At 46.0% G+C, this 15,595-nt stretch overlaps 1 long non-coding RNA gene across 1 annotated transcript; it reads right to left on the bottom strand.

Annotated features, from left to right (window-relative positions):
• Positions 1 to 2,241: 2,241 nt before the first annotated feature.
• Positions 2,242 to 3,662, bottom strand: LOC116668187. Its single transcript, XR_004325250.1, has 3 exons — positions 3,418 to 3,662; positions 2,924 to 3,044; positions 2,242 to 2,320 (listed from the first exon to the last, which is right to left on the bottom strand). It is a non-coding gene; the product is annotated as an uncharacterized LOC116668187 (long non-coding RNA).
• Between the last annotated feature and the right edge of the window lie 11,933 nt (positions 3,663 to 15,595).

Genomic DNA, 15,595 nt, shown 5'->3' with positions numbered 1-15,595 from the left:
TACATTTTCCCCAAATTCATTTTTGCTTACTAACCCTGCAGTTCATACCCTTACAATTTAATTTATGAAAAGCAATCACTTAAGCATTGTACGCGGGCATGTTTGTGGCCTGCATTCTCACAGGCTGCTGAGCACAACACAAACATGGGACTAAATTCATCAGGAAATGAGTGTGCACGTGACACAGGGCCACAACACCTGACCTACTGTCCTGCGCCAGCAACTAGAGCAGGAGGCACCGTAAAATCTACAAAATTCTTCTGCCAGCTCTAACATGACAACAGTACTTACAGGTTCCGGGGGCCTTGTGCCAGCCAGGGGAGCACACACAGCGCGGTGCTGAGGCCCCGGCCAGGGGCGGGGCCCAGCCAACAGCCTGGCTGTTTGGGGTCGGACTGTACACTTGGGCATCTCTGGCCACTCTTCTCACCACTGAGGAAAGAAAAGCCAACATGTATTTCTTACGTCTATTTATACATGTCAAGATTTTGTAATCACTTCTCCTGAACTTTCGCTCTGTAGCAGGATAAAATACTGTCCTCCTTAAACTTTGAATTACCTGCATACAAAAGCAGATGAAAACTCTCCAAATCCACATTTAGCCAAACTTTGCCAACTAGGGTCTTGGTCTCTAAGGATGCTAAGTTGTTGCCAATAAAAAACAAAGGAGTAAAATTAGTAGTACTTGGTTGGCCACAAAAGGACAAGGGTCAAGGGCAAGAAATTGGAAAAGAAGCTTCAGTTTTCCAGCACAGGTCATGGAGAGAGAGACAAGAGGATTCTACCACCTCTGCCTCTAAATGAGAACTGACAACACCGAGGACGCCCAACTAACTGGCAGCTAGTTTACCTGGCTTCGATCATTTGTTTCTTCTCATTCAACAGACACTGAATGTCTTCTGTGATTCAAAGAAAAGGCAACATAGGGAGAAATCAAAGATACACTCAGTTCTCAATTAACTGCCCCAATAGGGACTTAGGAAAACATGCAAATTAAATCCATATATTATCCCCAAACCCCACTTTAGCAATAACATCATTTTTCTAGACCACTAATCTTTTGCCAAAAGAATTCATCCACACTTGTTTTCTTTTAGCCACAGCACATATATTTTTAAGCCAAAAAAAAAAAAATTTAGATGTATGCACCAAAGCCTTTAAACAATACTACAAAGAATTGCAAAACCACTATAAACTGGTTTCTCGAGATGTTAATAGCAAATGAAAGCAGAGATTTTCAATGCAAAAAAAAAACAGTTCATCAGCAGAGAAATGTGCTATCGAGTAACATGACCAAGATTTCAACAACTGACACTGAAATCCAGTAACAAAACGCTGCTTCATACAAATTTATCAAGCACAAAGCAAAGCTCATGAACTTTTGTCAGTGACAGAGAATACTGATAACTATGTACACATTTACAAATCCTGAAGTTACCATTTCAGAATGCCATCTTTATTTCATACACTAAAATATTAACGATTGGTGGGGGTTGGGAGGTAAACTATGTGTAATTGTTACATTTTTATTCCATCATTATGAATTACCCAAATTTTCTTTATACCTTAAACTTAACGCTATACTAAAAAGCAAAATGCATCATGAAAACGCTAAATTTGTCTGTCTTCTTACTTCCATGTCCTTCCAGTATCTGGTGTATGCCCTCCATCACCCTCAGGATAAAGGGGAACCACTGTAATGGTGTCTGGGGCATCCGGCTGCTGATTCCTTAGAACGACATCATTGGTGTTCCCAGGGATTGGCACCTAAAGATTTTAATAAAATGTAAAGTACTTGATTTGAAAACCTTGTACAAGAAATAATACTTTGAACAACCGAATACTCAAAATACTAACTCAAGACCAAGTCACGAAGCAGGTTCCGGAGTATTGGGACCTAAGGATATGCCCCCATATGAACTGTTTTAAGAGGTGATGATGACCTCTCTGCACACGCCCAACTCCTATTTGAAAAGCCCCTGGAATGATTTGATCCCCCAGCCCCAGTCCCCCAAAAGCCCCAATAACCCAGGCTCTGAGGCCCCAACCGACCACCCTCCGTCAAGTTCTACTGAAGTAACATGAACTTCTTCAGGGCTACAGTAAACTGGTTAACTCTTGATCTCTACTTTGCAATCTACAGTTGAAACTAACACACACTTTTCCTTACAGAAATAGTGACCAGTTCCTTCATACCACCTGCTGCGGGTGCATAGAAGAGCTTATACTGACCAGGATTTTGCTCTGTGTGCTCCCAGGGAACGTGCAAAGTGCTGGTGGAAGGGTCATACACTGAGGTTCCTCACTGTATTCAAAGGTTCTGAAATGCACAGAAAGCACATCATGCGTGACCCTAACAAACCAGCACACACAAAGACCAGGTTTACTCAGGGGTCCTGGGAACCCTAGAACACAGGATCCCTTTAGTAGGTGCCCCGCAAATATCTGTTGAAGTAGTGAATAAAGGAAAAAATGTCTGTGATCATCGGGTACATGTCTCATCCCTCCACATGGTATTGTAGCCTCAGAGTACACAATTTTTTTTGTCTGTGTTATCCTAGAAGGTAATAAACAACTTTCTCCAAGACCAGAGGCAGATAACTCCAGTAAGGATATTAAAAACAATTTAGATCTTGCGGGGAGGGTATAGCTCAAGGGTAGAGTGCATGCTTAGTGTGCACGAGGTCCTGGGTTCAACCCCCAGTACCTCCATTAAAAAATAAATAAAACCTAATTACCCCCACCTCCAACAGAGACCAAAAAAAAAAAAAAAAAAGAAAAAAAGAAGAGCATTATTAACATGCATTTTAAAAGTCTAGCAAAACTCTGTGTCACCCCAGTGTTCCAAGTGGAAGATGTGATTCCATCCCCATGATGGTTACTATAAAAGCCACAGGAGTCCAGGTTCACTTATTGGTCTCACCTCTTCCTGTCATCCAACCTCCTTCTGCATCAGGATACAGGGAGGACAGGGTGATGGTGTAAGGAGTGTCAGGATTCAGCTTCTGCAGGACCACACTTTTCTGCTGTCCACCTATCCTGGTCTGGAGTAAAACAGGGATAAGTGTCAGCTTTGCTCTCTCCAGCTCACTCATCCATTAGGAAAAGCTCTTTCTCTGTTTGAGACCTTTCCCAAGATCTGGAAACACCCCACCGTGAAAGTTTAAAATATATCCTAGGGTATCATTTTAAATGTAAACTAGGCCCCTTAAATCATAAAAAGGGTTTTAAGCCTTAAACTAGTGGTCTTAAAGAGATATTTCAACTGTCAAGTGGCCAGCACTGCAAAGTTCCATCCAAAACACGTCTCACAGATCTCTTCTCCAAAAAGGTGTAAGTCCTAAGTGAGCTGCAAAGGACCTTGAAAAGACAGCAAAGATCTGCATAATAGTAGAGGCCATTCAGTATTATTCTCACCTTTTTACAGATGGTTTTTCTTGCTTTAGAAGCACATCAAAAAAATTCAGGAAAAGATCCAAAGCTTTTTGGTTTCCCCTTCCAAAACTTCTCCACGGCCAGCGTTACCCATGCAGAATCCGTGACAGGGCCCCCTGCCAGGCCACACTCAGGGAGGGCCTCCCAGTCCTTTCCCTGATTTCAGACCGCTGGTATGAAGAATTTTCAATATCCTCCAATTATGGAGTTTGAAGGTTTTGTTTTTTTTTTTTAATTCACTGCTTATGGCCATCTAGCTATCCTGTTGAAAGAAAATTCAGATGCTTCGTTAACAGTCTACTGAATTCAGATGTTTATGCCATACAAATTTAAATCACATGAAAATGGCAGGCTGCCCACAGCGGGTGCACATGTGGAGGGCTGGATGCACTAGCACAGTCCAGGTGTTTCCCACTGAGCACCTTCCACTCAAACAGTCTGAGTTTCAGAGAAAACCTCAGTGGATCACTGGGCTCATGCTCATGATGAGCAAGTTGAGCTACAGCAGTGAATTTGGACAACTTTAGTAAATTTGGGAGTTTGAGATTTGCAAGTGTTAAAAGCACATTAAAAAACAAATTCTTCCATATAGCACAGGAGACTATATTCAATCTTTTAGTAACCTTTAATGGAAAAGAATATGAAAATGAACATATGTATATATATGCATGACTGGGACATTATGCTGTACATCAGAAATTGACACACTGTAACTGACCATACCTCAATTAAAAAAACACTAGAAAAATTCAGTGTGTGAGGTTATGAGAGCAAAGCATCGATATGACATTTTTGTTACTTGACGATCTGAGAGCATCAACTTAGTAGAACCAGCCTCATAAGGAAGCAGAAGGGTGTGTGTCTACTTCTCCCATCCAACTCTCCAAAATCATTCCAGCACCAGGGAGTCACCAATTTGATTATTTCTTGGACTAGCAGTGAAATGCAAATATGCCAAAGAATAACATATTTTAAGGGATTATCAGCTAACATGCTACACGGGATAAGTTTATGAGCCACCTTCTAATTATGATAAACAGGTGAGAGACAGTAAGAGACTCAGAGCAGCAGTTGGAGTTTCAGTATCACCAACAGAAATGCTAAGCTTTGCCTAAATCTGGCCTGACACAGACAAAAGTTCTGTTTCTGTCATTAAAATATCAATCCATTGAGTCTTTTATATACAAGATAGTTGATGACCACTGGTTATTTAGTTTATTATTGATAACCTATAGGACAGATTCTCAATCCAAGTGTATCATACTAAGTTTAGTTCTTTGGAAACCACAACACGGCAACTCACAAGTCATACTGGGGACAGGAGGGTCTCTGATTCAGCTAAACCCACTTACTGTGCAGTACAGAGACCTGTAACCACTTCCAGCAGCCACCTCTGCTAACACCTCGAACATGGTAACAGGTATGACCCATTTGCTGGAGCTCAGCAAGTCGGATGAGTAAAAGTGAAAAACTCACCTCTCTCTCAGGCTAACTGAGGAAATACGACAGCCTCCAAAACATAAACAAAATGTTAGCCCTCATCAAAAGTGGTATTTGGAATAAATCAGAAAGCATCACCCTGTCTGGGTAAAAATTATGGTGCTTCCTGACCGCAGGGTAACGGACGCAGTTCTAGCTACATGTTTCATTAAAAGCAAAGCTAGAGAATGTTCACAGACAGACAACTAAAGCAAGCAAGGTAAAATGGACAAGGGCTCTGTTAAATAAGGCAGGCTGGGAAGATAAAGACGACGAGCTTCCAAAAGTGGGACAAACATGACAAGGAGAAGATCTGGGAGCCAAGGAAACGAGTTACCCATTCTGACAACAAAACATTGACCTCCGGGTTTGGCTATTCTGGCTTCCCGGGAAAACACTAAATACCCTGCAAAGCACACCCTCAACCTAGAACAGAGGGAACTATGAAGGAGGGACAGTGGCTCAGAGGTAGCGCCCAAGAATGGCATGTGCATGCCCACAGCAAGCCGAGTGGTCTCCGGGGACACCCCTGCACTTCAGTACCAACGACCCTGGTCTCACCTGCCAGCCTACGTGGCATCTGTCTTAACAGAACCAGACAAGCTGTAGGATGATGACCTGACATCATCCCTTCCCTCAGGCTGCACTGCAGTGTTCAAGGCCAGGTACGGGTTATCCCCTGGGGCCACAGAACAGACTGGGTAGGTCTGCCTGGCCCAGTGCCACCCCATCCACGTGTCCTGCACACCTCAGGGTGGAAGAGAGCAGCCTGTGGATGCTTGACCTGGCAGAGCAAGGACAAGACAGAGTGCGGAGAGGCTCCCAAAGGACCTGCCACAGGGCTCCTACCTTCCCTCATGACAGAGGCTGGTCCAGGTCCTTCCGGTAGCTCCTGTGGATTCTGTGGTGCTAGCGTTAGCCAGAGTTTCTGGAAGCTGTGAGCAGAGAATCCTGATGGACAGACAAGTGAATCCATCGGACAATGACCCTGCGATTGATGGAGAAAAGGGGGACTCTCAACACTGGGTTCAGTGGGTCCTCAGGTGCTTCTCTGTCCTATTTATTTTATAATATCTTTGAAATCTTTACCAGAAAGATGCATAGTTTCCTTTAAGACATTAAATTACATAAGTGTTACATGCCCTAGGCAGTTTATAAATCCAGAACAGCTGCGTACTAGACATTGTTGGTAAATAACCAAAGAGCCACCCTCTCCTGATTTCTAAGAGAAGTGGGTTTGGCCCCCAGGGCTGGGCCTCCTCCACGTGGCCTCAGGGCACCAGGCGCAGCTCAGCCCAAAGTTGCCTTAAGATTAATCTAAACCCCAATGATGGTCCCATCCTTCCTGCTACACCTGGTCCGGCATGACAGGGCAGGAGGGAAGCACTTCTGAGGAACTTCCAGGTGAGGTCTCTTCACTCCAAAGATGAAACCAGGAAGGCTTCACAGAACAGCCCACCACAACCTCCTTCTGCATCTTCCCTGCCTCCCTTGAGGCCTTGAGGCCAGCGTGCACAGGACAGAGGCCAAGGGAGCTGGAGCAGAAGAGCCCACGTGGACCCCAGCTTGCCCCCCTCTGGGCTGGATCAGGGTGACAGTGGCAAAACCACAAGGCAGGAAGAGCCTGGCTGCAGAACGACCATTCTGGGGACCAAGAAAGCCTCCCCTGAACTGACCTGAGCTCCTGACCTGTGCTTTGTTTCTGCACACATGCTCCAGAGGGTCTTTGATATGGCAGCTCGGGGACCTCAGCAAGAGACAAGCCCCCTGCTCCGCCAGCTGTCACACCTGAGAGTGACGGCCTTGAATGGTGATGGCCCTTTGCAACACAGGGTGTCAAGCCACCACTGTGAGAGCAACAGAGCAGGAAGGCAAGGAGAACCGGGGTTCTCACACATTCTGCCCCAGCCTCACTAGGAGCTAACAGTCAGTGCTGCTGAGGCCACTTTGTCTGGGACTTTCTTTGACCTGAGGCCAAATAGAGAAAAAGGAAAAAGAAACCAAAACCACCTCCAGGCTCCACGTCCCCAGATAAGGAGTGTCAGTATTTGATTCTGTCCCCTCGCTCAGCAAGCACTGCACGCGGCACCCCGCCCGGACCCAGACACACCGCACTGCCGTGAGGGGCCCTGGGGGCCGTGGCTACAATCCAGCTGGGCCAGACCCCACCCAGGACTGACCCTCCTCCTGGGTTGGCCCCTTTTCCCAGGGGCTGGCCTCGTGGGGCTCGTGCTGCAAACAAGCCAGTGCACATACCATGCTCCGCAGGGCACGTGGCACCAAGAGCTCAGTAAAAGCCAGTTACACCAGCAGACGTGAGGACCACACACCCACATGTGAGTGTGTAAAGCCTGTGATTCACTAGCCGGCAACCAGGAGGTAGGGAGGTAGGGGAGTGATGGAGCCCACTCACTGAGGAAGTGCCACGTGGGGAGTGACCCTCGATAACCCAGGAGCACACACTGGCAAGACCGGTGCAAAGGCCTTGGTGACAGCTCAGGGAATAGCCCAGAGAGAGCCCCCGGGGGCCCTGGGTAGTGCAGACTGCTGTAAAAGAGACCCCCCTGCCCCAGCAAGGTGCAGATGCCACTGGGTGAACAGCCCCTCCCTCCCTGGCCCCGGGGGTCCTTCCTGACTGCCCTCTGCTCAGCAGCTTCAGGGAAAGGGAACCACACTGTGTATCCTGTTTTACAGCCTGCTTCCTCCACTTAAAATAATAGGAACACCTTTCTGTAGCATTATAAATACTGAACTTTCGTCTTTGTAATGGATGTGTATTTTTTTACAAACTGCTGTATCATAATGAATGTATCAAATCTCCACTTACTGCTAGTTTTCAATATTTTACTATGAAACTGTGAAGGAAAAGCCCAGCTGGGCTAACAAGCTAAGTCACAATTCTAAGTGTGATAAGTGTCGGCTTACTGATCTAAGTTCTGCTGGGCTAACTCATAAATCTGAAGTTTAGTGTCAGTTTACTGGGCTAACAAGCTAACTCATAAATCCAAGCTCAACAAGTGTCAGTAACGTGATCCGTTCCAAATTGATAAACTCCAGTGTACTGATTCCTTGCTTTTTGTTGTTTGAGCCTTATTGGCTAATAGCCCCATACTTGTAATTAACCCTATAAAACCTCATGCGCATGTCTTGGAGGTGCTCAGAGCTTTGGAGCAGAAGCCCCTCTGAGCCCGCCGGCATAATACATCTGAGTACTCCAACCCTCCGAGTGGTGCTTGTTTCTTGGCTGGCCTTTTGTTTCCATAACAAAACAAAGCTGGAGTGAATATCTGTTTAGCTAATTTCCTGTAAATTCACGATTATTTCCTTAGGCTGTTTTCCCAGAAGTGAAATTGCTGGGACTAGTTATATGCAAAAGATTTTTTTTTAAACTAAGTGCCTGCCTTGACTGTTAATACAATATCACTAGAGAAACAAGCAAGTGGATGAATTGAAGACTCAGGTGCTGTCTGGTTGCTTTAAAGGGCTGCAGAACCCCTGCTGCCCTGGGTACCAGTTTCCTTTCCAGACCAGCTACCCCACCCCACTCTCAGAGGCCGTGCAGTGATGGCCCCGCATCCTTCAGATTTACTTCCTAAACTTCCCTCAAAGTTAGGTACCATTCTTGGCTCCAAAGAAATGCCATGTTTCTCACAGTGGCACTTACTCCTGAGAGAGGGGTGGGGTCCTGACTTCCTGAGCCCACTAGGAGCCCACCTCCAAGCAGAGAGTGGGCCCACCACAGCCAGATCCTAAAAGTGGGCCAGGCTGGCTCTCCAGACAAGTCACCGTGCAGCTGTCCTGGAAGGCCGGACAGCCCAGGCCACAGAAGTTGTCCTAATCGGACTGGTGAGCTCAACTCCTTGGAGACCCTCCAAGAAAGAGCCTTCAAGAACACACACAATCCACCCGAGCATGGGAAATTGTCAGCACCGAATCTGGAGACGTGTTCCCTGAGAGTCACCCAACTGAAGCCCCTCGTAGGAAGTGTGGGAACATCAAGAAATGGGCGCCCCGCTGACAGGGGGCTGAGAGTGAGGGACCCCTCGAGGGGCTGCCTATCACAGGTGAGTCCAGCGCACAGACCACGCAGAAAAAAGAAGAGCTGGCTTTGCACATGGACTCCCAGTGCCTTTCCAAGAAGAGCAACACCAACTCAAACCTGTTGTTTATAGCTGGTGTTAAGCCCTGGAAGGGACTCGTGCAGTAAATGTAACAGCCTTCTAACAGCAGGTGCAGGAGTTAAAGAGGAGTCTGCAGCCCTGCACCCCCACCATCCACCCAGAGACTCACAGCTTAGCTCCCAGAAACCAGAGCGTTTGTCGTGAATAAACATGAAATCACCCAGAATAGGCTTTGTGACCAAAGACAACAGCACCTACTTGAAAAGTTGGCGATCAGCTGGGAAGATGGTTATTGAGTAAAAACGACTTACACACAAACTTGTTGTTGACCAGAATGATTCTTAACTACAGAGACTGCTCTGCTTGCTAACTTCGTATTAGGTGGCCCGTAATTCTTTTATAACTGACACGTGACAATGCTTGAAATGTGACTTCCATCTGGCCAAAATGATGACTCAGTTACTTTTATTGTGTCCAGTGAATGACCATGGCATATCCATTCCAAGGGTCAATATGTAACACGTTTGATTAATTTCTCATTAAAAATCTATGATCAACCTGTATATCATTCAACTCCTTGAGTAACTAAGAAACCATGAAATTTTTCCTCAAATATAAAAAGATTACAGCATTTCATCAACTTCATCATGAAGGCACATGATGAGAGATACACTGTTAAAACCACAGATGACAAATCCTCTAATAGTCTTTAAAATATTAGAATTTAGTTTCAGAATTGGTTGGATTCTGGATGTTCAGAATCCAATGTGACTCAAATTTGGCAAAGTACTTTTTTCCTTTTAACATTTAATGTGAAATTTCCACCAACTTCAAAAATGAAGTAGACAAAAATAAGAGAACCAACTGATTGCCACAGGAAGACATTTACATCGCTGGGGAGAAATCATGCAAAGTAACCTGAACTGCATAAAAATAAGCTTTGTTATTAACTCACTTACAACTCAGGAAACCTAAAGCTGACAGAAACACTGCTACATAAACCCATGTTTGTTTCTGTCTCCAGCAGCACTACTTAGGACAACTATACTAAGTGCAAAGCTCTTTGGAAGGAAAGGGAGAGAATGATGAAAAGCATTGAAAGCTGACTTAGACGTCATACCTCAGAAAGTATCTTTGTGGTGAGAAACCTCCAATTATGTCATCACTTTGTATGATTTGATAAAGAATCCACTGTGCTCTTGAAGCAAACCCTGATCACTGGGGTAATTCATTCAACACTTACGGACTTCTCAACCAAGAGCAGAGGAAATTAGTGAGGGGAGGACACAAGGGGGCAGTAGGGGCTCACAGACACAAAGAAGCCTCCCTTGACAGGTGCTCAGGGAGAATAAAGGAAGGCCCCCACTTGTGGAACTCCTGACCTGGGACAGACTTGAGGTGGTGGGAGAGAGGGGCAGTGTGCTCCAGGATGGGAGTGTTTCATGCTGTTCCTGTTCAGTGGGTCCACAGCCCTCCCAGCCCAGATGTACCTGGGCAAAGTACTCCCCACAGCCTGCTGGTCATGTTGCCAGATGTGGGGTGAAAAATATTCTAAGTCATCCCCTTCCAAGCCATGAGAAAACCACACAGTCTACAATTACTATCAGAGCCACCTCGGTGAGTCACCCAGCTGCCTGCACCTTTAGACTACTGGAAATTCCTGATTAGTGACTTTTTTTTTTAAACACCAGAGTAACAACTTGACCTGCCCCAAATGACCACTTTTTCATCATTTCACCATTTTTTGCTTTGGTTACCTATTCTTTTCTGCAGAGAACATAAAGGCAGTAAAATGAAAATGGCGCTTTAATGTACATTAACCTCAAATCCGAATGCTGTTCCTTCCAAGGTTTGGGAAAGGCGAAAGGGTTCTGTGGAGTTAGCTTTGAGCGAGTGAAACACTCCTTTTGGATGAGGCTCTTGGGCTCCTTCAGGCCATGCTGACATGCTAGGGGATTTTCTAATAACTAATGCAAATAATTCACATCTGCAGATAAGAGTCTTCTTGAAGTCACAGATTACCAGGCCTGCGAGTTCCAATCAGACGCACTGTCCACCAGGATGAACAATTACTGTGAGCAAAGCCCCAAGACTCCCCTGGCTGAGGCCCCTCGGGAAAGCCTTTGTCTGAAGTCCTCCTCTGATGACAGAAACAGCAGGTACGCTTTATATTTCTGGCTCCAAAACCACCCACAGCCCGCACTGGCAGCATTAATTACAGGAAAGAATCCCCGATGATCACTTTATTTTTGATCCATAGGAGCCAGCAGTGCAGGTAAGTCCCGAATCCAGACACCTGCCAAGTAGCCATTCATGCGGGAAGCAACACGCAGGTGGCCAGAACACTTTCCGGAGGAGAGCGAGGAGAGCCCCGAGGTAGCTGCTCTTTAGTTTCTGACACAGGTCGCCCTCCAGCGCTGGTTCTTGCCGCTCTCCCCCTGCAAACCCACCGGGCCCCGGGGCTCTGTGCCCTGCCGCCCCTATCCACCCCCGACTCTTTCTGGATCGCGTGCACTCCACTCCACGTCTCTCCATGTAGCACGTGCGACGGGGTGGGGGTGCCGGGAACCGGGCACCCACCTGGCCCAGCAGGGGGCCACCATGCCTACCGCCCCCATCCCTCACTAGGAAGACTGTAATAATTACAACTTCCCACTACCCTTAGCCAACCAGCCCAGAAGGGCAACAACAGCTGCTGCTGGCGGAGGCTCCTTACAGAATCCTGAGCCTCACTCATTAACCTCCCCTAAAAAGCCTCCGTGCTCCCCTTCCACTTGGAGAGCCCGTGGCCACACTCCCAGGGCGATCTGTCAGCTCCCTGGTCGCCGCGGACATCGCACCCGGCATAAGTGACCCCTCCAGCCTCCCCGCCGCGCCCCGCGCCCCTTTCACGCAGCCCAGGCTCCTGGAGCCTTCCATCCATTCCCAGGAGTGATCGGCCTAACAGTCCCCACTGGGCGGCGAGAGAGGGTGCAGTTTTCTGCAGCCCCCATCCCCTCGCGGTGCCGAGCCTGAGCAGGGCGCGCAGCCCCTCGGCGGCCGGCACCCCTTCCCGGGTTTCCTCGGGTCCCCCAGCTGGTGGGGCCGAGCAGAGAAAGTCACCTCTCCTCGAAGCCCCGCTCGGTGCTCGCTCTGGCACCCCTGGAAGGCTCGGGTGCCAGGGCCCCACGCAAGGCTGCCCCAGGTCCACCCCCTCTGCCGCCCTCGTGGCGCCCCAGCTGTTCATTTCACCACGCAGCCCTCGCCCCACCCAAACCCCAATGGGTCCCGCATCCCCCACAGGGTCCTGCACGGCTTTGGGCCGGAGGGCTCTCACCTCCCTCAGTGTAGACATCCTCGGGTGCTCCAGTTCAGCAGATGCCCGGGGACATGGCCTGGGGGCACTTCAGCCAGCCAGCCCAGGAATCCTCCCCGCTGCCGCTGTTCTGACCCGCTGGAGCTCCTCGCACCGGCTGGCTTTACTGCTGGCGCCTGCGCACTAGGTGCCCGGGGAGGCACCACGCACGGCATAGAGGGGAAGGCCAGCGCGAGACGTCTGCAGAGGGGCGGGGCTCGCCCCTGGGGGCGCGCCAGGCTTCAGATCCGTTACCCTGGCATGCGCATTCACGGGCATAGGCAGTATACTCTCACACATAAATTCCAGCAATATATTTTTGAACCAGCTCTGGAGTAATTGAAATAAAAGCAAAAATAAATAAATGGGATCTAATTAAACTTAAAAGCTTTTGCACAGCTAAGGACACCATCAACAAAATGAAAAGACAACCTACAGAATGGGAGGAAACACTTGCAAGTGGTGGGACCAAAAAGGGACTCATTTCCAAAATATACAAACAGATCATAACTCTTAATATCAGAAAAACAAGCAACCCAGTCTAAAAGTGGACACAAGGCCTAAGCAAGCAAGTCTCCAATGAAGACATACAAATGGCCAATAGGTACATGAATTACCTCAACATCACTAATTGCCAGAGAAATACGGATAAAAACTACAGCGAGATATCACCTCACACTAGCCCGAATAGCCATCTTTATAATGTCTACAAATGATAGATGCTGTGTAGAAAAAAGGTGGGTGTGTAGACTGGTGAAGCCACTGTAGAGGACAATATAAATGTTCCATGTGTTACAGCAATCCCACTCATGGGCATATACCCAGAGAAAAATAAAATTCAAAAACACACATGCACCCCAATATTCACAGCAGCACTATTTACAATAGCCAAGATGTGGAAACAACCCAAATGTCCATCAACAGATGACTGGATAAAGAAGTTGTGAGATACACACACATATATACACATATACATATAAATACACACATACATACACACACGATGGACTACTACTCAGCCAAAAAAAGAATAAAATAATGCCATTTGAAGCAACATGGATGGACCTGGAGATCATCATTCTAACTGAAATGGGCCAGAAACAGAAAGAAAAATGACATATATCACCTATGTGTGAAATCTAAAAAACAAAAGGGGGGGACACAAATGAACTACTTATTATTTATAACTTTAATGATTGATTTCTTGAATATGTGTAAGCATATTTGATTGTCCTTTATGATCAGATTACTGCATTCTATTGATTCTTATTTTGTAGTTGGCTTTATTCCTTTGATAACTATGTCAGTTTAAGAAGTTAAAGCTCTAATCTGTTCTTAGAGACAATGATCAGTACATAAACACAAACTAACAAAATATGTGCAGTATATTGTATTTATGTATTTACATGCAATATATTGTCACAATTCTACCTAATAAAACTGAAAAAAAAAAAGATCTTCTTTGGTTTTTTGGTTTATTTGGGGGGAGGAGGTAATTAGGTTAATCTATTTACTTTAATGGAGGTACTGGGGATTGAACCCAGGACCTCATGCATGCTGATAAGCACACGCTCTACAACTGAGCATAGAACTTAATTCCTGAGAACAGTGAAACAAGGGAGGCACGCCCGATGATGACTGCCTGAACTTAGTGCCAGGAGGCAGTTTCAAAGCCACAACACAGAGAAGGGGAAACTCAGAGGACAACAGACACACTGAGTTGAGGGGTAGAGATCAACATTCAGGGAGGCCAAGACAGCTAGATTTGGTAGGACAGCACCCCTGGGAGGAGGGGGCAGCACAGAGATCCCCTAGAGTCAGTTTGAATTCTGACCCATGCAAGAGGAGACTATCTAAATTTGGGGAAAGCAACAAGTTTATACTATATAGCAGAGAACTATATTCAGTATCTTGTAGTAACTTACAGTGAAAAAGAATATGAAAACAAATATATGCATGTTCCTATATGACTGAAGCACTGTGCTGTACACCAGAAATTGGCACAACACTGTAAACTGACTATACTTCAATAAAAATATATTTTAAAAAATAAAGTTTCGGAGACAAGCACCAGAGAACAGTTGGTTTAAGAAGCCCAGAGCTCACATAGGGCTAGGACTAGTTCATGGCTCCACCAGCAAGAGTGGAAATGATTCCTATTACACATGGCATCAGATAAAACCCTCAAAAGAGCATCACCTTAATAATGGAGCTAAATCATCTCTAAACTAGCAGCTGTCCTGGACCCACCCTAACAAATCCTAAAAACTAGCTACAAAATGATACAGCTAAATCCCAGTAACATAACTGCTTGCCAGAAAATCCAGCACTATTTGAAGAAGTACAACAAAATCTAGCACCCAACAGTGTATGTCTGATATCCAAGCAAAAGTCACCAGGCAGGCAAAGGAAGAAATTATGACTCATAACCAGCAGGAAAAAACCAATCAACAGAAAGAGACTCAGACAAGAGATAAGGGAATTAGCAGACAAGAGCATTAAACAATATTATACTGGTAAAGCTTCTTGGGGAAAAGTTTGGCAATTCCTTAAAATGTTAAACATAGGGTTATCATATGACCCAGCAATTCCACTCCTAGTTACATATCCAAGAGAAATGAAAATTTATGTCCACACAAAAGCCTGTACACAAGTGTTCATAGCAGCGAAAAAGGAGAAACAATTTAAATGTCCATCAACTGACGAATGAGTAAAATGTAGTATATCCATACAGGGGAATATTATTCAGCAATAAAAAGGAATGAAGTACTGGACATGGTACAATGTGGATGAACCTTGAAAACATTACGCTAAGTGGGGAAAAAAGAAGTCACAAAAGAGCACATATTGTGAAGGAAAAGCCCAGATGGGCTAATGAGCTAAGTCACAAATCTAAGTGTGATAAGTGTCGGTTTACTGATATAAGTTCTGCCGGGCTAACTCATAAATCTGAAGTTTAGTGTCAGTTTACTGGGCTAACAAGCTAACTCGTAAATCCAAGCTCATCAAGTGTCAGTAACGTGATCTGTTCTGAATTGATAAGCTTCAGTGTACTGGTTCCTTGCTTTTTGTTGTTTGAACCTTATTGGCTAATAGCCCCATACTTGTAATTAACCCTATAAAACCTCATGCACATGTCTTGGAGGGGCTCAGAGCTTCGGAGCAGAAGCCCCTCTGAGCCCGCCGGCGTAATACATCTGAGTACTCCAACCCTCCGAGTGGTGCT

This window comes from Camelus ferus, chromosome 13 (genome assembly GCF_009834535.1).
Source record: "Camelus ferus isolate YT-003-E chromosome 13, BCGSAC_Cfer_1.0, whole genome shotgun sequence".
Taxonomy (NCBI): domain Eukaryota; kingdom Metazoa; phylum Chordata; class Mammalia; order Artiodactyla; family Camelidae; genus Camelus; species Camelus ferus.
The sequence above is the reverse complement of the archived record's forward strand: the minus strand, read 5'-3'. Positions and strand labels throughout refer to the sequence as shown.